Here is a 23785-nt window from a genome sequence, read left to right as displayed (position 1 = left end):
TACACATTCTTTTTTGGCTGGAGAGCTTTACAGGAAATTCTAAGCATCGTAACACTCACCTGTGAATTTATCTGTATGTATCTTCAATAGAAAAAGACTTAAAAAATATATATATACATACATATATATATATATATATATATAACTAGAATATCATCTTCATCAAAAATAACAATTATCCTATCATTTAACCTGTGAATATGTATGTATGTATCTTCAATAGACAAAGATTAAAAAAAAATAACCACAATATCATCATCACAACAAAAATAACAATCATTCCTTAATATCATAGAATACCTCTTTCGTGTTTAATGCTCCATGATTGTATCAAAATGCTCTGATTCTTTTTTTAATAAATTTATTTATCTTATTTATTTATTTTTGGCTGCATTGGGTCTTCATTGCTGTGCATGGGTTTCTCTTTGCGGTGGCTTCTCTTGTTGCAGAACACAGGCTCTAGGCACGTGGACTTCAGTAGTTGTGGCACGCGGGATCAGTAGTTGTGGTGCACGGGCTTAGTTGCTCCGTGGAATGTGGGATCTTCCCGGACTAGGGCTCGAACCCGTGTCCCCTGCATTGGCAGGCAGACTCCCAACCACTGCGCCACCAGGGAAGTCTCAAAATGTTTCGATTCTTTTGGTTCGATTATTCCAATTAGATTTCAAACAATGCCTTCACACTGCATTTCGTTGGTCCAGCTCTTATATCTCTTTCAATTTATAATAGTTTCTCCTTCTAAGAAAAAGGGTTAGGTTTAGAAGCTTGATTAGATTCAGGTACTTTAACAAAAAATACTGTGGACTTCCCTGGTGGTGCAGTGGTGAAGAATCCTCCTGCCAATGCAGGGGACACACGTCCAATCCCTGGTCTGGGAAGACACCACATGCTGTGGAGCAACTAAGCCTGTGTGCTCTAGAGCCCATGAGCCACAACTACTGAGCTCGCATGCCACAACTAGTGAAGCCCATGCACCTAGAGCCTGTGCTCCACAGCAAGAGAAGCCATCACAATGAGAAGCCCATGCACCACAATGAAGAGTAGCCCCTGCTCTCCACAACTATAGAAAGCCTGCATGTAGTAACGAAGACCCAACGCAGCCAAAAATAAATCAGTAAAATAAATAAATTTATATAAAAAATACTGCACAGATAAAATTTTGCACTTTCTTTAACCTACAACATTTTGAAAAAATTCTATGTTTCATTAGTATGCATTGATACCAGGTCCTAATTCTGGGGCAAGATTGATCATGTGAGGAATGTTTTGGGAAGATGACATGGAGACATGGTCTTTTATCATACCTGATGGGTCAGACTTGTGGAAATCACAGCCACCCAGGACATGGCTGCTGGGAAAGGGAAGTAGACTACTATCCAGTATCCACCGGACATAACTGTCATAAAGTCTCTCAGGAAGGATTTTAGGGCAGAGGAGAGGCCCTAATTCAGGGCCTATTTTCTCTTGCTTTACACACAGTTCTAAGAAGTTGCATTTTATTTTGGCAACCCACAGTAAATATGAAATGGAAAATTAAAAAGAGCAGGTAGTCCAGAAACATGAAAAGAGCTGGATGGCAGCTACATGATCAAGGAGAAAACAGAAGAACTAGAGAAGGCACAGAATCCAGGATAAATTGATATAGAGGCCAAGAAAGTTCGTCTTCCTTTTAGTGGGTACATCATGCTCGTCTGTTTACTTGCATTGTCTATGTTAACTGTCACACTAACCTTCTGAGGTAGGTACTATTATGTTCTGTATTTCACAGATAAAAAACATATTCAGAAATATTCCTCAAGTTACCCAACTGGGAAGAAAATCCCAAGGAACACTGTCTCATTGCTCTGTGATCAAGTACAAGGTGTGCATAGGTATGCCCGTGACCCTGAGAGAAGAAAAATTGAGGCCCTGTCTCTCTTGGTTAAGCAGGCAAGAAACCACATGATGTGTTTTGAAATGTACTGACCTCCCCACAAAATGGGAAAAATAAAATGTTTGTAATCACTTTAAACAGCTTCAGGTTTCTGGAAAATTTATACACACTGAAGTCCAGATATAAATGTTTAGAACTTGGCACTCCAAAAATTTTTACAAATCAGAAACACAGAGATGTTATACCAGTAGTTAAATTCATGGATCAGTTTATCTTGAAGTGTTACCTGGTAACATTTCAGTGGTATTGATGTTGTCAGTTTTCTCTGTCAGCCTGGACTTTTCCTGTGGTTTTCTAGAACTTTCAGTGAGGCATTTGACTGCCAGAGCCAGTAAGCTCTACTTGAGAATCTAATTTTGTCTTTTCTCCTCTGTAACTCAAGATTGGATTACTTAGGACTGGGATTCCCCATCACACCCTGTAGATGATGGTGACTATTAAAGAAACGATCTCTGCAGGGGTTTCTTCTTGCAAAAAATAACATGATGGGAGCTTTTAGTTTGCATACATTCTACATGATGTACATCTTAACCAACTCTTACTGAAGATCAGGAATCTGGGGGAGGTAAATACTTCATCATCAGAAATGATACCTTGGACGTCACCCCAGCATCATGTCAACTGTCTGGGACTCAGTCTTCTAGAGCCCAACCTGAGAGTCAGGACACACAGAATTCAGTTTTGAGGTCATCCTCGGGCAAATCGAGCACCATCTGGGGCAACTTATGAAAGGACAAAACCCTCCCAATTCATAGTCCCTAGGCCTTCAGTAAATAATTTTTGGTGTTCATAGTGATGATTCTGAATGAGCAAGCCATGTTAATAGGGAAATGATTAAGAGAAACAAAAAACCTTGGTTACTTAAAGAACTTACCTTCAGGGACTTCCCTGGTGGTCCAGTGGTTAAGACTCCACCCTTCCAATGCAGAGGGTGTGGGTTCGATCCCTGGTGGGGGAACTAAGATCCCACATGCTGCGTGGTGTGGACAAAAAAACAAAACAAAACAAAAAACCTTGCCTTCAGCTCTCTGGACAACTTAACAATCCACCAATGATTCATTTCCTGACCATCCCAGCTAACCAAAGTTTTATGCTATGGTGCTTTAAAAAAAAAAAGCATCTTTTGTTCCACCGGCAGAGAAATTCTGAACTAGTCTCACCTGCCATGACATTTCTTCTGTGCTTTTGACAATTTTCACAGCATATGGATTCTTCATTTCATTCTCAGACACATCAGTTAATTAGCTAATTTGGGTTTTGATTCACATGTATTAAACACCATCATTTTTGAGCACACAAAACCCCCCTTATGTGACATAAATGGCATTATGTCCAAAAGAATGGTGTTAGATTATCTTTTGCTTTGGAGGAAAAGACAGTAATTAATTTGATATATATTTTTTCATTTGCAGACTTTAATGCCATTTTCACCACTGAAGGAAAGGTGAATGACCGTGGCCAGTCACTGCTCCTGGTTTTTGTGACCCTGACACTGTATGAGAGGAGTTTGGGGAAATGAAATGGAATAAAAGGGCCTCAGTTGAATACATGGGTAAGTAGTGTTCTTAAGACTTCAACAAAATCTAAAAGAGTTTGCAATTCACATAGCTTTTCTGCCAAGAGGGATATTTTGAATAGTTGGCGGAATGAGGAATTAAATGTAGATTATTCTGGAAAAGACTGGAATTTAATATAACATTTGAACAGGTTAAATTTGTAACAATAAAATACCAGGGGGAGGGCCGCCCTGGTGGCGCAAGTGGTTGAGAGTCCGCCTGCCGATGCAGGGGATACGGGTTCGTGCCCCGGTCTGGGACGATCCCATATGCCGCGGAGCGGCTGGGCCCGTGAGCCATGGCCGCTGAGCCTGCGCGTCCGGAGCCTGCGCGTCCGGAGCCTGTGCTCCGCAACGGGGGAGGCCACAACAGTGAGAGGCCCGCATACCGCAAAAAAAAAAAAAAAAAAAAAAAAAAAAAAAACCAGGGGGAGAATGAGACCATTTAATTTCCAGCACACAGAAGACACATAACGGTTCTAGAAAGGATGAACGCAGCATAGGCTGCTGTTTCAGGCTTCTGTGTTCATTTTCAAAAGCAGCCTAGGAAATTCCTGCCATTCTTTGGAATTCGAGGCAGTGGCAAAGCTACGGTCAGATGTGATGGATTACGCAGCCAATTTGCTTGAAGTTTGTGGTTCACTAATCCAGCTCTTTGAATTTCAAAGAACCGAGGTGATGGCATTTGGAATGTACATCACAGAAAATTAATGGGGTTCCTTGGTCAGAAGCGAGAACTAAGACAATGTGACAGGGAAAATGGGGACTGCTGTTACTAATGGCTGGGGAGTGGGACTCCTGGTTTCCAATGGGAAAGCCTGCCTAGCCATTCAGGGCCTCTCCCCGCCCCGATCCCCCTTGTAGGCTCTGAGGGAGCCCTCTTTGTGGGTCAGCCTTGCCAAGAATGAGAAAACACAAAGCACTACTTATTCAGGTGGTTCCCAAGAACTCAGCAGCATCAGAAGCAGTTAAAAGGTTTAGTCTAATTCACTACAGTGGAACTGACTGGTTCCTCCTGTCTCCAGTTCCACAGCCTACCACCCCGTCTGGGTCACGTTGGCAGTGCTGGTGGGAGCCCGGCCCATCAGGGTGCTGTGCTGACATTGGATGCTTCCCACGGTGGACTGGACTTGGAAGCCTGAGGAGGAGTGGCAGAAAGGAGACTGAATAACTGCCCAAGAGGCAGGCTGGGAACGTGGGCCAGGAGGGGATCTCGGGAAAGAATCCAATGAAATTAGTGAATGGGTAGTGAATGACTTGCGCTCAGCCAAGCTGCGTGCTAGGTACTATCACAGTTCATAGGATCATTACAGCAACTGTCTGTGATAGCAATAGAAATATAGCCACTGGTGCAAAGTGGTTGCTCAACAATTTCATTTTTTGAATAAAAGCAAAAAAAGAAAAAAAAAAAAGCCCAACAAAACCCCCAAAACCTAAACAATCCCAAAACTGTTCAGCTGGGTGATAATATTGTCCTTCCTTTTCAAATGAGAAAACTGCAATTCCGAGACTCGTTCAGATAGTAAGAGAGTTCTATTCTTTGTACTTTGTGAGCTGCAAAAATATGCTTCAAATGTTAGCTTTCATTACTGTGTCACGGAATATGCCCATTTCCTTAAAGCCTCTGCCTCTGGAAGTGCCTGAAACATCATAGCAATTCAATACCTATTTGCTGATTGAATGACTCATTGACCATTGGGCAAGAGGGGCTGATGGTATCGTAATTGGATTGTCATCTCACAGGAAAAGAGACGAGGATTTCCACACACATATACCATCCACTGTGCAGGGTGAGTTTCCAACACTGTGTAAGAAAGTGGAAGCTAGATATCTATTAAGAAAGACGAGGTGAAATTTTTCAGGATGATTTTGGAAATCCTAACTCTGGCTTAGAACCCCTTGAAAACTCCATTAGGAATCAAAATGTACTAGCATTTTTATTGGGTAACAATATAATCTGAAAGAGTGAAAAATTTTCTGTTTGACAGTGCAGGTTGGGATTCTATTTCATATTAATGGTCAAATCTAATATGGATAGTAGGTTTTGTTGCCTATATGTTTATTAACATTTGAGGGCAATTTGAACTTGATAGCATGTTTCATTGCTTCCTCAAACAGTAATTACTCTTTATTGTAAATACATTTATGATATTACACATATATTTCAAGACATACTAAAAGTAAATTCGTTTAAAAAAATCTGAACTGCTTTGTGCATTCTTATTTCTAGCCTTTACTTCCACTTAAGAGTCTGATAGTCTTGGACGTAGCCGCTAAAAGTTGGTCAATAAATTGCAGCTTTTAGAATCCAGGGAGAGTAAGCTTAAAAGAGAACTCCAGGATTCTGTGTTCATTCACTCCTGGTGCCATTTTTTCTGGGAGAAAACCCAGATTTTCTCTGTCCATTTTGGATTCTTATTTCCTGATTGGAGTTGGGGGTCCTCACGAGCACTCATAGGGTAGAAACTCAGCTGTAGGTAGAAAGTCTCTGTATGTTTTCAACAACAACAACAAAAAATTTAACATGGTAAATTTCAATCAGTACAAAATATAGAGAGAATAGTTAAAACATTTTTCTTAAGTTGAAGTATCGTTGATTTACAATGTTCTGTTAATCTCTGCTATAGAGGGAATAGTTTTTTGAACCCCATACACCCTTACCCAGATCTAACAATTATCACCATTTTGCCCATCTTGTTTGAATCTCTTTCCCCCATTCATTTTTTCTGCATTATTTTAAAACAAATCCCATATCATTTCACCTGTAAGTAGTTCAACATAAATCTCTAACTGTTAAGGACTTTTAAAAAACTGCCTTGCAATTATCACACCCAAAACAATTAACAATGGTTCCCTTCATACCATCTAATACCCATATTAACTTTTCCCTGATTGTCTTAAATATGTCCTTTGTGGTTGGTTGGTTTGAATCAGGATCAATCACTGAATGTTTTTCCTGAAGCACAGACACCTCCCTGGGGCTACCTCCAGTGTCTTTCTAGGTTGGGAGACTAAAACTAAGGTAACAAAGGTAAACTTGGGATCTAAGGCGTTATGGCTCTATCTGCTAGTTGCGGCCGAGTGGAGGGAGAGTTAACTAGAAAGGACTAACCTGGCCTCTTGGGCTGCGTTGGGACAGGGCACCTGAATGGACCGGTCACAATCCCCAAGGGGCAGAGTGGTCTCATTCCTAATTCTAGAAGTGGACTGTGCCAGGTCATGCCATCCTGTGGCTGCAAAGACAGCAGTGGAATCCTCTAGAGCCTAGTGGGAAATAGCAGTCATTCCAGGAGAGTCACCGTAAGAAGACAACAAAATGTCAGGTCTTGTGGGTTGGGGAGGATGGCCCCAGGACCTCAGCCCAATTAGGAGTATTTGTTGGAAGTAGAATAGCAGGCAAAAAATGAAACAGAAGGGACTGGGTTGGAGATGGTGGGTTTATCCCGTGTTGGAGAGAAGAAAGAGTGTGACTGGTTCCACATCTCTCCAAGGACACTAGCTATCAAGTGTGTTTGGAAACAAGACTATTTGGTTCATAGAGTAGGAGCCCAACAGTGGGATCTGGCCACTGGATGCCAGTTCGGGAAACAGGGCTTCATTTCATGTCCCACTGGGGGAAGGAGAAGTAGACAGGAGGCAGCCGTGCATACCCTGCCCATGCTGAGACTGGTCTGGGAGCATGTGTGAGCCTCAGCGCAAGCAGAACAGAGCACACAGGTGGAGTTCACAGAAGGTGGCATTTGGTACAGAAATACGTTTTCCAAATGACATGTTACTAATCTGAAAGAATTAGAACTTGTCTCCTCAGATACATTAAGAGATTTGTCCAGATTACTGATAATATAAGTAACATCACTAAGTGTAGAAATAATGAAAACCGGATACAGAGTGAAGTAAGTCAGAAAGAGAAAAACAAATACCATATGCTAACACATATATCTGGAATCTAAAAAAAAAAAAAAAAAAAAAAAAAAAGGTTCTGAAGAACCTAGGGGCAAGACAGGAATAAAGACGCAGACGTAGAGAATGGACTTGAGGACACGGGGAGGGGGAAGGGTAGGCTGGGATGAAGTGAGAGAGTGGCATGGACCTATATACACTATCAAATGTAAAATAGATAGTTAGTGGGAAGCAGCCATAGCACAGGGAGACCATCTCGGTGCTTTGTGACCACTTAGAGAGGTGGGATAGGGAGGGTGGGAGGGAGACACAAGAGGGAGGGGATATGGGGATATATGTATGTGTATAGCTGATTCACTTTGTTATAAAGCAGAAACTAACACATCATTGTAAAGCAATTATACTGCAATAAAGAAAAATAGTTCTAAAGTAGCAAAGAAAAAAAACTGGCATTTGAATAGTATTTCATAGTTCCAAAACATTTTCACAAACATTAATTCTTTCATCTTCACAAAAACCCTGTCCATTTAAAATTGGCTGATATTTACTGAGTTTTGACTATATGCCATAATCTGTGCTGGCTGATTTTTATATCTTGCGTGAGCCTCTCCACCTATCCCTTTTTTAAAAGGGATTTTGCCTCTAAAGTCCCTTGCTTGTTGTATTGGATGGGGTTCATCTCAAGAATCAGAATAAATAGATAATTCATGTTCTACAGGGACTTGGCTTATGTGATTAAAGACACTGGATAGGCTATCTCGGCAAGACTGTCTCAGTCCAGTGCTAGAACTTGAAGCCCCCAGGCAAGTGGTCAGGAAGGGGAGATCACAAGCAGGCTGGAACCCCATGTGCGTAAGCTAGAATCCCATAAGGATGAACTGAATTCCACATCTGTACTTATTGCCTCTGACCTTGATGATAAGGATATCCTGCAGGAGCCAGAGCCCTTCCTCATGGAGCTGGACAAACATATCCCTGGCCCAGGAGTCAGAGACAGGGAAGGAAAATTCAGGGGGAGAAGAGAGCAATGACAAGACCAGCTGCTGCTTCACATCAAAGAGGTGAGTCAGCTGATCGGCAACAACCTCTGTGCTACAAAATAGCTGCCGCTTCCCTTCTGTCTTGCAACTCTCCCTAGAGACTCTTTCTTGGAGCCCATGCTAACAGGAAACACACAAGAAAAAGGAATTCTGGGAAATGTAGTTCTGAGCGGGCACAGAGCCGGCACACCTGTTCTAAGATGTGCACAAGGTGGGGTGGTTCAGTGTTCGAGGCAGGGAGAGGGGGTTGACCTGCAGTAGGAGGGGTTGCTCTGCAGCACTCAGAGGGGAGTTAAGGTAAACTAAACCTCAGTGACCACGTTAAACCTTCCACTACTACAACAGGAGCTTCGTGTCGTAGGACCCGTTTTCCTGATGTATTCTGCTAAATTTTGCGTGAAATGGGGCAGCGTGTCCTACACTTGAATAGTTAGCAGGGAAGCATGGAGTCCCGGCCTACTCACACTAAAGGGTCTTTCATTCATCCAGCAACTATTTGTTGGCTCTGGTGGTGTTGTTCTATTCCTTCTGCTTCTCAGGGGACCATCCAAGTTTACATGGAGGAACAGCTGAAACTTTTGGTGTCCCAGCTGTAAGCAGCTAATTATCACCAACGCCTTACCCCACCAGGCCCGTGCCTGGCAGGCTGTTTGCCTCTACCAGATGGGCACCTGCCCTGTCATGGTATCTTCCCTCAGCCAAGCAGACACTTGGCTGTGGGAAATGTCTTCCTGAACAAATGTGGTCTCAGGTAAAGAGCATAAGAGGGCCAGCCCAGCTCTCATCCAACTTGGTGCCAGGTGATGTGCTCTTTGGGAATCTGTCACCATGCACCCTGCAGGGTGAGGGGAAGGAACTCTGTCTCAGCTGGTGGGAAAGTATGTGAGTGGGCAGTTGCTGACATTCCCTGTCCATCTTTGCTGGGATAGGCGACCTGGAGGCACCTTTGAAATTAAGAACAGAGACTAAACGGCCTGGCGGGTGTCCAGAGGGCCCCTGAAGATGCATGCAGGGACGCTTGAATCGCAGAGCCTATTACACAGGCCAGGAAGCACATTGGTGAGCTGGGCCTTGGGGGCCCAGGTGGCTCTGAGCACCTTGAGCAGGATTACAGGCCCTGCCAACACGCCTGGAGCTCGGAGTGCTGACATGGGTATGTTCCCTGGGAATTCCTTGCCATTTTTCATTTTTGTTCTTTGATCTTGCTTAATGGAAAAGCAAGCTTTGCGTGCTCACTGGAGGGTCTGACGTTCCAGGCTGGGAAGTGGAGCTCAGGCAGGCAAACCTGAAAGCAGCGCTGAACTGTTCCAGGGCTGCAAATTAGTATATTCTACTTTGCTGGCAGGCTTTATTGATTGGCCCAGGGTGGGTGATGATTTTCCAGGCATTTTACATAAATAAATCTAGATAATGGTATCTAATATCTCACTCTCTGTCCCTGTCACAGAGAAAGGTAGGGGGGCATTCTTAGAAGTTCAGACATATGCTTCAGTTGCTGACAAATAGGCTGAATCTTGGTGCCTGGGAAGAGGGAGCTCCAGACGCAGGTGGGGCTCTTGGGAGGCAAAGGTGTCATCTTTTTTAAAAAAAGGCAATTTCCTCTTCTGAGAGGATTTAGTTATTCTATGCATTACCTCTGAACTAATCAGTTGCAGCCCTGAGCACCAAGAGTTTGCATTGATCACCAGTGGGGACATTGTAGAGAATGAGTTCTTTTAGGGGACCTTGGATGGAGATGCTCTTCTAGTTCATTCCAGACAGCTCTTGTGAAGTCAAAGATGACCTGGCTTAAGGGTTTTACAGATCCTGGCCTTGTAGACCCTTTGCTGCTTCTGAGCAAGCCCACCTCTCCACCAACCAAAGACATTTCAATCCCTCAAGATCCAGTAAGTCAGATCTACTCTAAAAAGGTGTGTGTGTGTGTGTGTGTGTGTGTGTGTGTGTGTGTCTGTGTGTCTGTGTGTGTGTGTGTGATAAATTGACCTTTCCTTTCCCTGGTGAGCAAGGAGTTTAGGACTTGGGTGTTTGGCATGGTGTTTTTAAGACCTGTGGAAGTATGCTCAAAAAGAAACACAGTGCGATGTACTCAGAGAGATGCACCTGAGTGTATTTGCCTTATCCTGCCAGCCCTGGAGATCCTGATACGGGATGTATTTTTAAAATGTGTTTTGTGAGCCCACCCCAGCAGAGGGCTTTGGCTGAAGAGCCCTTGACTGTGGATCCGGTATGAGTTCCCTGTCTGCTGTGTGTCCTTCACTCTACTTTTCTCTGTGATTTAGACTTTATCTGCTCTTTCTGATATTTGTCCTTTGCCCTTCCCCCATTGCACACACTTCTAGAGGCCAGAAGTCCAAACCAAGGTGTCTTCAGGATTGCTTCCTTCAGAACCTGGGAGAGAGGGATCTGTTCCAGGTCTCTCTCCTTGGCCGGTAGGTGGCCTCCGTGTGTCTCTTCACATTATGTCTTTGTGTCCAAATTTCCTCTTGTTATAAGGACACCAGTCATATTAGGTTTATTTCAACGCTCATTTTAACAAGATGGCCTCCATAAAGATCTCATGTCCCAATAGGGTCATATTCTGAGATAATGTCAACATATGAATTTTTTTGGTGGGGGGAACACAATTCAGCCTATAACACAGACCACGATTAGCTATCATCCCCCATCCTTTAGAGAAGGGGAGTGGGGCCCCAGAGATCTTTGAGGTAGCCTGGTTAATCAGTGGGGCCCTGGGAGTGGACCTCAGGTTCCTGCTACCCTTGCAGGTACCAGGCTTCATCAGAATCCAGATGTGTGAAGGAGCTCCGAGGGCCCGGAGTGAGTGTACTCCAAACGGGTGTAGAGTTGGTGTCAGTGTCCAGGTGTCAAGCTCAGCTGTCAAGTTTTAAAACCTCTCTGTTTTAAGAGGACACATTACTCAGATTGAACTGAGGCTTCTCCCTCCTTTCTTGTCTGCTCCGAGGGCAGTAATGGTACTGACGGTCACGGTTACAACTACCACTACCACCTACATCTGCTGAGCGCCATGTACTTCTGCAAGCCTGTTCTATGCTTTACCAATTTCCATCCTTACCACCACCCCATGAAGTAGATTCAGGTTCAGAAGCCCTTCTGAAAGCCCCTGGGGCCAGATGTATTTTAGAATTCAGAGCTCTGCAGACTTGAGAAAAGCAACTACAGTGCTTGTCTTGTGTATGACATAACAGCCCTTGTGGGTTCAGGGGCAGCATTTGAAATCAGACAGCAAAACATATAAATATTCACACAAAACTGGGTCAATGAGGATAAGCCATAACCTCTGATCCATTCAAGTCAGATTCTGCTGCTGTTGAGTTTGGAAAAACTTTCAGTTTTTTGCGATTCTTTAATTTCAGGTGTGTGGCTAAGGGATCACGAGCCTGTTGCTATTTTGGTCCCTGTTCCCAGATGAGAAGGTGAAGTTGCCCACCTGCCTGCAGAGGTGAGCTGGCCTCGGCACTCAGCAGGAGAGGACTGATGGCAGGGCTCTGTCTAGAAGAATCTGGGTGCTAGTTCTGGGCCCCAGTGACTCATTCTGTGCCTCCAGGGCACATTGTTCACCCTCCCCGTAGCTCAGTTCCCAGTTTTGCTCTGATATGTCCACCTTGTGGCATTGCAGTGAGAATAAAACAGACTTAAGAGGGGACAGGAAGGGGTCTGGGTTTTGTGGGGCTTGAAGCTTGCGAGACTGTGAAGGCACTCTTAAAGAAAAAGGACATAAAACAACAGACATAAAATTAGACACAGAGGAGATTTTTCTTTAGGATGAGAAATCACAACAGATTACACATTTTAAAAAGCTGCCAGATAAACTGGAGGTGGGAGTGTGTGAGGGGGAGCTCTCTGTGCTTTCTGTTCAATTTTTCTGTGGACCTAAAACCAAAAAAAAAAAAAAAGAAAAAAAAAGGTCTATTAATTAAAAAAACAAAAGCTGCCAAATAGTTCAGACATCACACAATCTAGAAAGGGAACATGATATATTTTTTAAATCAATTATTTGCCCACTCTTTATCCTACTTTTTTTCCCTACAAGTTTTGGGCTGTGGATTCTTTGATTTCCTTTTCACATGACAATGATTTTGTAATATATTTATAGAGAGCCTTTAAAAATCAAATGTAAAGATGATGCAGTCTTCCTTCTAGTGTGGTCGATCAAGCTGGCTTTTTATAACTGAAAGCTTAGAAACGTTCCTCTCGGCTTTGCAACTGTTTATTGGTAACATGGTAAATTTTTAGGATGGTTGACCAATTTGAGATACCTTTGCCAAGTTTCTTCCAAATCTGTGCCTTTCTTTAGACAGGAGGATAGTGTCGTGTGCCCACTGCAGGTGAGGGTTTCAAGCAGCCTGGGGTGTTAAGGGATGGGGGGTCAGTTGCACACTGTCTGGTTCTCACAGTAATGGTGATGCCGTGTGCCTTCCCACTGTAGGGTCAGCCCTGCTTTGGCCTCTAGAACAATCTTTAAGTAGGAGGATTTTTAGCAGCCTCGTCTTCCTGAAGCACTGGCTCTCACTTGGGTTCTAGAGTCACTCCTGTTCTGCCGGCTGGGCCTCTGTTTGAATTGGGTACGTAACATTGCCTAACATCCCAGCCTTCTAAGAAGGCAGGCCAGTCTGGCTCCCTCTCTATAGCCTCCACCTGGACACCCTCTTTGTGAAGGGTGCTGTGAGCTGCCTGCCTGAATTTCTGAGTATGTTTCTCTCCCTCATATATGAACTCCTTGATGGCAGAGGTAGGTTTTTTGTGATTACATGTTTGTGACCCCATCAACCAGAATAATATCTGGCATAAAATTGGTACTTGGAAAATGTAAAGGAATGAATGAATGAATGAAGAGACATGGAGGGCCAGGCCAGCTTTATTGCCAAAGAGCATTTAGGAGCTCTTAGAGCAATAGGCATAGATGCTTCTGAGCTTGACGGGGAGGATTTGAGGGCTGAGCATGGGGTATGTGGATATCCCTGTATTTTGCTAGGGCTGCTGTAACAAAGTACCACAAATTGGGTGGCTTATGGAAAAGAAATTGATTGTTTCACAGTTCTGGAAGGTAGATTGATTTACAATGTTTACAATGTTACAATGTTTACATTGATTTACAATGTTTTGTTAATTTCTCCTGTACAGCAAAGTGATTGAGTTATACATATATATACATTCTTTTAAAAAAATATTCTTTTCCATTATGGTTTATCATAGGTCATTTGGGATTAGGACCCACCCTAATGACCTCATCTTAACTTGGTTAATTCTGCAAAGACCATATTTCCAAATAAGGTCATATACTGAGTTTTACTGGGGGTTATAATTTTGATACATCATTTTTTTAAGGGGAAACAATTTAACCCATAACAAGCCCCACAAGCTCTCACCTGGGTGTTTTGGACATTTCCATGACTTTCAGGGGATGAAGTGGGGAAGGGATGTTCTCAAGGACAGGACAGTAAAGATCCTGGATGGAGTTTCTCAGTATTAGCTGGAACATAGGTTAGTGCTTATTCAATAATGGAAGAAAGAAAAAGAGAGTGAAAGAATGAATGAACACATTCTGCGGTGTACCATCCTATGGAGATATCCTTGTGACTTCCTCCTGGACACTCAGTATCATGAACTTGCCTGGACAGATGGTTTCTGGATGCTTTGGATATGCTGCTGCCAGGTTGAACTCTGGATGCCTACAACTGGGAACCAGATAGACCTGTGTTCAAATCCTGGCTCCACTATTTTCCCATTGTAGGATGTAGGTCAAGTTACCTCATCTCCATGAACCTCCGATTTCCCATGTTGAGATGAGAATGGTGATAGTAATCTTATAGAATTGTTTAGCATTAAATATGATCATATACATGATACATGTAGCTTAGAGTGGGCAGAAAGGAAATGCCTGGTAATGAGGAGAAGTCTACTGTTATTGTCATATGTGACTCTGTCTCTTCCATGGCTGCCCTCCTCTAGCTTGTTAATCTGGTTCTGGTTCCTTCCACACTGCCCCTTTCTTCTAGCTGGAGTTGATCAGGCTACGCCTGGCTATTCCCAGAAATAAGGTGATCAGATGCCCAGTCCCAAGTTAGGCAGGAAGCCTGACTTCTGGGCCAGATCTTCAATTAAGTGCCTCTATGGGGACTTCCCCGGTGGTTCAGTGGTTAAGACTTTGCCTTCCAATGCAGGGGGTGCGGGTTCGATCCCTGGTCAGGGAGCTAAGATCCCACAGGCCTCACGGCCAAAAAATCAAAACATAAAACAGAAGCACTATTGTAACAAATTCAATAAAGACTTTAAAAATGGTTCACATCAAAAAAAAATCTTAAAAGAAAAGTGCCTCTGTGGACTAAACTGTGCATTCTCTCTGTGTCCTGAGTGTCTTCATTTGTGAAATAAAATGTTGTTGGTCTAGTCCTCTCTATGACCCTATCAGTACCTAATTCATGTCCTTACAAATGCGGATGAGAACGGTTATGGGTGAGTATTTTTCTGCTATAGGACAATATTTTTACTTCTTGTTGTTACTGGCCTAAGCATGGTGTTAAGATCTGTGGCATGAACAGCGATATAAGAACTCTTGGATTACAGCATAACCCAGAGGAAAGGGAACGCAGTGTCTCAGACCCAACTGTGTTTCGTGCACTGTGTTCTATGCTTTGTGTACAATATCATATCACACACACACCACAGCCTCTAAGGAAGGAGCAGGGCAGGAAACTGAGGTCTATGGAAGTTACATGACTTGCTGGAGGTCTCAGTGCTGGCAGGTAGGAAGGCCAGAATTGGAACCTAGGATGCCTGACAGTCAGGGACCTCTGGAAAGGCAGCTGGACCCAGAAGAACTGAGAACAGCGAACAGCCGCGTGTCCACGCCCCCCACCCTCCCCCCATCCCAGTCCCTGCACAGGCGCACAGGGGTGGGAGCTGCCTTGGGCTTGAGCAGTGGTCTGTTCAAATAAGTTCTTATGAAAGCAACAGGCCTTGACTAAAGAACCAGACTCTCCGGTCGGCCAAGCTCCTCTGCATGAGAAAAGAGGCTTTTAAGAGGATAATGAACTCAGCCTCTAAGGCAAGTGAGCAGGCAGCTGGTGGAAAATATTCCTGTGCAGATTTAGCCTTAGCTTCAAGGCCCCTTGCAGCCTGCTTCTGCTGGCAAGGAAATGGCCTCACACTAAGGAGGAAATATCCGCCTTCCTTCAACCCTAAACCCTGGGAGTCATTCTGGCCATCCAGCGAGGTTCCCAGGCCATTTTCCTTTAAGTATTTACACTAAGCAAGTGCTTTTTGCTCATGAACACTTTTTCTCTCAAAAGGATCTTAAAATGGGACTCAACTCCTTTTCAGCCGAAGTTCAGTTAAGAAAATAAAGGCCAACTATTTCCATATTGCAAAGTGAGATGGTAGTGGACTGACAAAGGATGTGATAGGAAACTAACTGGTTTTGGAGCCTTAAACCCACACCCACTGGAGAGCATCAAAAGGGGCATAAAGTCAGGACATGAGAAGTTGGAAAGGTGGGAAGGGAGGTGATTGGAAATTGGAGCATTTTTTGGAAAGAGCTGGGCAATGACTTTTATCCTTGATGGCAGAGGGTCAGGGGATACTTTCTGATCCCAAATCTATTGAGAGGGATGCTAGTGGGAATTCTCAAAGATCTCAGCATGCATCCCCTGGTTCTTGAAAACTACAGTGGACTGACATCTATCTCAAATTTGGGAATCTACAGAGCGAAAGGCTGTGGCTGGAGCTGTCAGCAGGTGGCTCAGTGAACAGAAGGCTGCTTTGGGGAAGTGATTCTACCCCCACTGACTGAGGGCAAATACGAGTTATTTCCTGTGTGGATCAGGGAGAGAGAGAAAAAATTGATAAGGGGCAGTCACCCAGAGGAGTGAGAAGAAAATGCTGAAGTTGTACCATGGTATGCCCAGGAGTCGAGGGAGAAATTGTAAGTGATCAGCCAGAAGAGATACATTTGTCTACCTCAAGGGCACTGTAGCAACTCTAAACAAGACCCTTCTAATAATAATTCATACATGTATAGATCTTACTAAGGGCCGAGTGTTCTTATCACTAGTTTAGTCCTCCATAACTCTATGAAGCCTATACTATTTTCATCTTTATTTTACAGATGAAGAAACTGAAGCACAGAGAGGTCAAGTGACTTGCCCAAGGTCACGCAGGTAAAAGTGACAGAGCTGGGATTCAAATCCAGGCAGTCTAGCTTAAGAGTTTACACTTTTAATCAATACGCTGATGCTGAATCTTCTAGTAGCAACGAAGCCATTACATAGTTCTGTTTGAGGAAAATGTTCAGTTTCTCTGCCGGAACTCCATGAAGGAAGCTGGGATACTGGGTGAGTTCATCCTGGCTGCCCTCTACTCCCCAAGTCCCCGACTCGCCCTTCACTTGGCAACACCTCCCACCTTCTCTCAACATGTTTCCCTAAAGGGCTGCGCTGGGGACGCTGTCATCTCTCCTCTTGGCCCCCAGCCAACTCTAACCTCTGGGGCCTGCGGAACTCAGCACAATCTCCAGATGCTTCCTTGTGGCCCCTGCACCTACACAAGTCCAGTCTCAGTAAGAGCCCCTGGGAATTCTAGCTCCCTAACAGAGAAGCTACGGGTTCAAGTGTAATGCTCTTTGGTGCTAAAGTCAGGGGAGACTCGTAGCACTTTTCTATCAACTTTATCTCCTCTTCCATTGGCTCTGAGCCCTCAGTAGCCTGAGGCAGGAGACAGTTCTGATGTAGGGGGAAAATGCTGTACCTGGAGTGGGATGATCTGGGAGGGTCCTGAGCTCTGTACCTGGTACTCAGGTGCAGGCAGATATGTCTCCCTGCACCCACCCCCTGCCCCATGCCATGTGATGTCTGCTGGAGGTCCTCGGATAAGAGAAGTCCTTAATGAAAGTGTTTTTGAGACGACATAAAAATCTAAAAAAATGCATATATATAGTATATACATAAAAATGTGTAAACATCTGCCTTCGTATAAAGATTTATATTTATTTGTATACATGTCTAGGTGTATATATATATTTATGTGTGTATATACATTCATATAACTATTTCTATATCTATCTCTAGAGCTATCTTTTTTCTCTCTCCCTTCACCGCCCCCCCCCCATTTGCAAGATGAAACAGAGAATTTAAAGTCACGGGTGGTCCCTGAAGTTGTAATGCAACCTCTTATGAATGTGTGAGAAAACTGAGACTCAGAGATGCTAAGTGATTTACCCAACATCACACAGCCAGGCACTAGCAAGCCTGGCACTGGTCCAGGTGTCCTGTCTCCTCCCAGGGCGCTGCTCCTCCCCCCTCGCCAGCTGCTTCTGTTTCCCAAGCGCTGAGGATGTTCTTGGCAAGGTACTAGGCACGTCTCCAGTGCTGCCTCAGTCAGCCTCTGTTATTGTTTTTATTCCTCTTTTTATTTTTATAAATTTAAAAAATTTTATGTTGGAGTATAGTTGATCTACAATGTTGTGGTAGTTTCAGGTGTACAACAAAGAGGTTCAGTTAAACATATATATGTATCTACTCTTTTTCAAATTCTTTTCCCATTTCAGTTATTACAGAATACTCAGCAGAGTTCCCTGTGCTATACAGTAGGTCCTTGTTGGGTATCTATTTTAAGTATAGCAGTGTGTGCATGTCAATCTTACACTCCCAATCTCTCCCTTCCCCCCCACTCTTCCACCCTGGTAAACATAAGTTGGTGCTCTAAGTCTGTGAGTCTGTTTCTGTTTTGTAAATAAGTTCATTTGTATCATTTTTTTTAGATTCCGCATATAAGCGATATCATATGATATTTGTCTTTTCTGTCTGACTTACTTCACTTAGTACGATAATCTCCAGGTCCATGCATGTTGCTGCACATGACATTATTTCATTCTTTTCAATGAGTCAGCCTCTGTGTTAAGAGGAGGATACTGAAGGGCACAATGGTTAAGGAACCTAGAAATACAATGGTCTGTGATAGAGCTTCCAGGTCTTTCTAATTCTAAAGCCTGAGTGCTTCACAGGACACACAGGCCTCCACCTCGTGTGCCAGCTCCAGTCGACTGGAAGTGGCTGCATGGAGTGCTTGGGGGCTGGGATCTTCGAATGTGGCCTTTAGTCTCTGGGACCCTGGTCTGTATCCTGTTCACCCCACTCCTTGCAGGGAGCCATTTGGAAATCTCAGCTGAAAGGCTGCTTTTCCGAGCCCTTGCTGCTTGGTGGGCTCTGAACTCCAACTTTACTCCTTTGAAGCCCTTAAGATGCCTACATTTTGTTCAGCCTTTCCCCTACCAGTCACTGCACTGGAATTGGCAAATGCTGCAGTGGGAGAAGGGCTCTCAAATGATGGCTCACCCTGCACTTCTCTTCACTGTGGGCTCTTGGTCCCTCAAGTCCCTGCTTCCTTGGCAGCTCTCTGATGCCTTCAAACAGGTATTTTAAATATCTTTTATTCCTCCAGTTGTTTTAGTAGGAAGGTCATTCTGCCACATGCTAATCCACTTTTACCAGAACTCCCCTACGTTAAGATGTGGAGAAACCAAACCTGGAATTTTGATGCTAATTGAGTCATTTGAGAAATTGGCCTCCTCCCAGTGACTCTTCCCTGAACTAGGCTGTACCTCTGAAACCTCTCTACCTTTCAGCTAAGTTACACTGGCACTTCCGTGGGGGAGCTCGGGACAGCTAGCATTCTCTTTACATGAAAGACAATGGACACAATTTCTCTGGTGTTGGGGCCTCTAGCCAGCAAAGTTGGGTGAGTGTTACAATGCAGTCTCCAGGCAGAGCTGGCCATCTCAGAGAGTAATTGCTTCCCCTTCTATCACGAAGCTTTACATCCCTGGTTCACAGCCAGGTGCCCAATGGCCACAGCGATGCTCACATGAAGCCTGTTAAGTCCACTTGGGCACAGTTGACCAGGCAGGAGTGTGAGCAGATCTGAGGTTGGTAAATATCTGCCCCCATCATTCCCCATCACTGTCACCCTGTGAAATCTTCTGAGAAACATACCAAGCAAGAGGGGCTGCTGCTAGCTGTGGGCTGTGCTTCTATTTCTCAAACAGTTGGCTCTAAAAGGTCAGAGTAAGTAATGTTGTATAAAAGGAATGAAATGGTGACAAAAATGGACCCGTTTGCAAAGTGCTTGTACAGTATTTATGGCCCAGATACATCATTTAATGCTGTATTTGGAGAATGATTGATGCTTTAGTGACCCCCAATGCTTTGCTTTGCAGGAGCTGGTGACACATAGAGAGGGCACACCCTTGTATTTGGGAGGGGCAGGATAGCCTTCTCCTCTTGGTGGCCAAGGGCAAAAGCCTCCTGGACTGTAGCCCTCACTGTTTTTCTTGTGAATTTGCATCTTTGTATTTTTGCAGCTTCCTTTCCTTTCCTTCCAGCCCATGAGACATCCTTTGCGCAGCCACTAAAGCAGAAAATCGGAGGAAGACAGATGTTGTCCGGGTGTGGTGAGGCTTTCCGGGCGTGGTGAGACTTGACAGGGCACAGATCACAGCTATGTCAATGACAAACAGGAGAAAGACCATGGTCATTGTAAAGTCAGACCTCTCTGGGTCGAAGCCCAACTCTGTGACTTTCTTGTCCTTGGCCTGTCACTTAACCTTAACAATTTATATTTGTTAATCTTGATATTAGAACATTTAAACATATCAAACTACATAAAAATATGACAAACAATATAAAATAGAAAGAAATTTATTGACAACTTATTTCCAAAACATCACTATTTCTTATATTGCAGTTAAGCAAGAAGACAGCTTCCACAGCTCTCCAGAAAACATATAGTGTTCTTAGTGGAGTGTTATCAACAAAAATCAGCACAGTTCCACACAATAATGTCTTCAATTTATTATCTTTTCCACAGTGCAAGTCTTTCACAAACCATAAATCCTTTGCAGTTATTGAGTCTATAAACAAGTGCCTGAATTCCCACATCCCCCCAGTTTAGTATATGCTTGTGAATGTTTTAAGTCTCTCCTTCATCGTCTGTTAAAGGAGGGCAATCGTGCCGACGCAGCAGCTTTGCTTTGAGAAGGAAATGAGAGACTGTCCATGAAGAGTGACACATCCACATTCCAGCTTCTCAATTTCTCCAGCTTCCAATCATCACCAGCCTTTTTATCACATGGCATCTTAGCCAACTCTGCCTTGCTTACACCCTGCATCTTGTCACCACCAGAAAAAGCACCTCATCAGAAATCTTAGTTCTGAATGTCCCAGTCTCCAGCCCTTCCACTTGCTCAGGACCCTGTTCTTCCACTGAATCCGGACCTCCTGTCCACGTGGTCCCTGTCCTGGAGGAGGGCAACAAAATGGACTTCCTACTCCCATGCCTGTCCCCCTACCCTCTTCTCCCCAAAGCAGATAGAGTGATGTCCTCAAAATTTTAAAACCCATCATGTTCTTCCTCTGCTTAAAGCCTTTCAGTGACTTCCTAAGTGGTACCCAATCAACCAAACAACGAACCCGTAAATGCTGATGAGCACCTACTTTGTGCCAGCTGCCATGTTGCGTGATCTCAGTGCAAAGGATACGTGCAGAGCCTGCTGTCAGCTCCTCCCTGTACCATGATGGAAAATTGCCCACTATGTGTCTGGAACTATCTTGTTTCATCTTTACCATGAAGCAGATCATTGTCTTCATTTCTCAGGGGATGGAACTGATCCTCAGAGAGGTTAAAGGACTTGCCCAAGATCACACAGCTGGTGTGTGATCACACCAGGAGCTCCCAGCCTACCTGTTTCTGCCATGCTGTCTTGCTTGGGTAGCTCTAGGGCCATGGCTTAGCCCCATCACTTACTCATGAAGCCACCACCATTAACCATAATAAACCCTGTGGTGTAACACAGGGCATTAAGACCTTGAAGTCACCCCACCTCCAACACAACCCCTTTGTAGAAAATCTGAGACTATTTCCCAGGCAAAAATCTATATTCTGTGTTCTCTCATTGTCTTGTCTCTTGCCAGTACCCTTACTCCAGACTTTTGGTCTTATGGTCTCTTGCTTCTCACTGTCACCAACAATTCTGCATCCAACCATCCTGTGACATAGATGAGATCTGATTATCATCACCATTTTGGATGAAGAAGACAATCAGGCTCAGAGAGTTTAATTTACTTGCTGGTGCCCAGCTAGTGAACAAGACTTTGAGTAGAACAAGGCTTTGATCTCAGAACTTCTGCTCAAACGATTCCATCCCATTATTCCTTGTGGCCATGTCACTGTCATTTCTGCCGGTGGAATTCTGCAGCAGGAAGGGCCAATAGGCTTCATCTAGTGTGTGCTGATGCTGGTTGATTTCAGCAGTTTCTTGCACCTCTGTGTTGGGAAAGACTCTGAGGCTGCATTTAGACTCACCCAGAATGAGTGTCCTGATTAATTAGGCATGTCTGCTAAGTGTGGGGTCATGTATTGGCTGTTCCCAAAATTCTATATCATCTCTCATGTAACATAATGTGGCGGCATCTAGCACAGCGCCTGGGATGAAGTTGAAGCTCAGAAAATGTAGAATATTAGTTGATATACAGGGTTGTTTCCAGGGAAAAGAGTAGTGGAAAATACTCATTCCTTTAAAATACCAGCCTCTGCTCTCTCTTGTGTTAGATGGGTTTCAGGAAATAGAAACAGCGGACTAGGGGGTCAAGCACAGTACGTGAGGTGGTGTAATGCAAAGAATTGGGACTTTGGGGCTGGCATCCCTGGGTTTGAAGTCCCTCTCTGTCATGTGGTAGCTGTGTGACCTTCAGCAAGTCACTCAAATATTATAAACTTCAGTTGTGGAGGCGGTAATGGTACTTATCAAATAAGGTTGTTGAGTGGATTAAATGAGATGATGTATATAAAAGTGACACATACAAAGTGTCCCATAGCCATATGGATATACAGAAAGTGTTCCTGACATATAGGAAGTGTTCCACAGTTGTGAACTAGTAATAGTATGGAGCATGAAATTCATAGCACAGTTCCTGGCACACAAAAGGCACTTGGAAAATTTTTTCTTTCCTCCTGCTGCAAGGAACCAGGCAGAATGTTCTTCCTCTTTTGCCCCAGATCCTCCATCTGCAAAACAGAATCTGCTTCCTTCATGTTCAGGTCTTGGGGTGTCATGGAGAGGTCTGTAAAGCTTACAGTCACCCAGATGACAAAAGCAAAGAAAAGATCTGGTCTCTTCTCAAATCATGACCTGCTTCTTCCATTGGAAAGATGCTTACACATGGCCCCTGTCGGGAGGGGCAGTGAGAGGCTGCATCCTGGGCTCTGGGGTTATTCGCAACAGTTGCAGAAGGACCACCAGCATCCACTTTCAGGGTACTCTGCCGATGCTAAGCACCTCTTGGTCCTGCCCTGCATTCTCGCCTTTTGCTGATCAACTTGCAGTCAACTCAGGAATGTGCTCTGAGCAGAAGAGAAAGTCTAGGCGAGGTGGATGGGGCATTAAGAAAGACGGTTAATTTGCTGGATGCAGAGTCTTTCAGGAAGTGTCTGGAGAGTTTGAAAAATTTTAGACCGATGGACTAAAATAGATACCTAAAAGACTGCTTAGCACTGAAGACAGTGCTAAACTAGCCTTCCCCATTTGAAGCAAAAGCTAGCCTTCCCCACTTGAAGGAGCTCATAATTATTTCCCTGGATTGTTCTCGATTTCTGTGTTTGGGGCTCTTATTTGGAACTAAAGTTGTTTTGAGAAGTTTGGGACTTAGTGGTGAAAAGCACAGGTTTACCCACCCATTCAGACGTGGGTTCAAATCATGACGCTGTTACTGTCTTGCCTCAGAACAATTAATTTACTCTTCTCTCTTCTACCCTGTAAAGTGGGATCATGACACTTCCTTAGAGCTTATTTGTGAGAAGAAAATAAAATAAATGAATGAATGGAAAGCATGTATCACAGAGCACAACCCGGAGTAGGTGATGGAGCCTGTCACTGACATTACTCACTGACCAGAGTTTCGGGGTAGAGGGGGAAGAACTCTTGTTTAGGACTCAGAACATTCAGTTCTTCTGCAGGCTGAACAAGCTCAGAAGTCCCCAACCTCCCCAAACCCTGTGGAGATAATAATATCACTTTGCCTACCTTACCAAGTTGTGAAAATCAACAAAGTAATGGATGAGAAAGGCATGGTTAACTGTAAAGCATTATCCAAGTGGAAGGTGACTTTTTGGGGGGGTTTAGTGAGGTACAATTCACATGCAATAAAGTCCATGCTTTTAAACTGTACAGTTAGATAAGTTATGATAAATGCCTTCAGTGGGGTAGCCATGACCATTGTCAGGGTACAGAACCGTTCCATCACTCCAGAAAACTTCCCTCTTACTCCCTTGCAGTAAATCCCCTTCCCC

General features: G+C 44.0%; 1 long non-coding RNA gene across 4 annotated transcripts in view; it reads right to left on the bottom strand.

Moving 5' to 3' along the window:
• Positions 1-12231: 12231 nt before the first annotated feature.
• LOC132487409 (uncharacterized) overlaps positions 12232-23785 on the bottom strand; it is a 34419-nt gene continuing 22865 nt past the window's right edge. Inside the window, exons 3-4 of one of the 4 annotated variants that reach the window (XR_009531634.1) lie at positions 13816-13937; positions 12232-12319 (exon numbers count right to left, since the gene is read on the bottom strand). This is a non-coding gene — a long non-coding RNA (uncharacterized LOC132487409). Of the gene's footprint in view, positions 12320-13815; positions 13938-19497; positions 19940-20201; positions 22928-23785 lie in introns of those variants that run through there. The other 3 variants (XR_009531636.1, XR_009531635.1, XR_009531633.1) reach the window with 3 other exon arrangements.

Source organism: Mesoplodon densirostris, chromosome 4 (genome assembly GCF_025265405.1).
Source record: "Mesoplodon densirostris isolate mMesDen1 chromosome 4, mMesDen1 primary haplotype, whole genome shotgun sequence".
Classification (NCBI taxonomy): domain Eukaryota; kingdom Metazoa; phylum Chordata; class Mammalia; order Artiodactyla; family Ziphiidae; genus Mesoplodon; species Mesoplodon densirostris.
The sequence above is the reverse complement of the archived record's forward strand: the minus strand, read 5'-3'. Positions and strand labels throughout refer to the sequence as shown.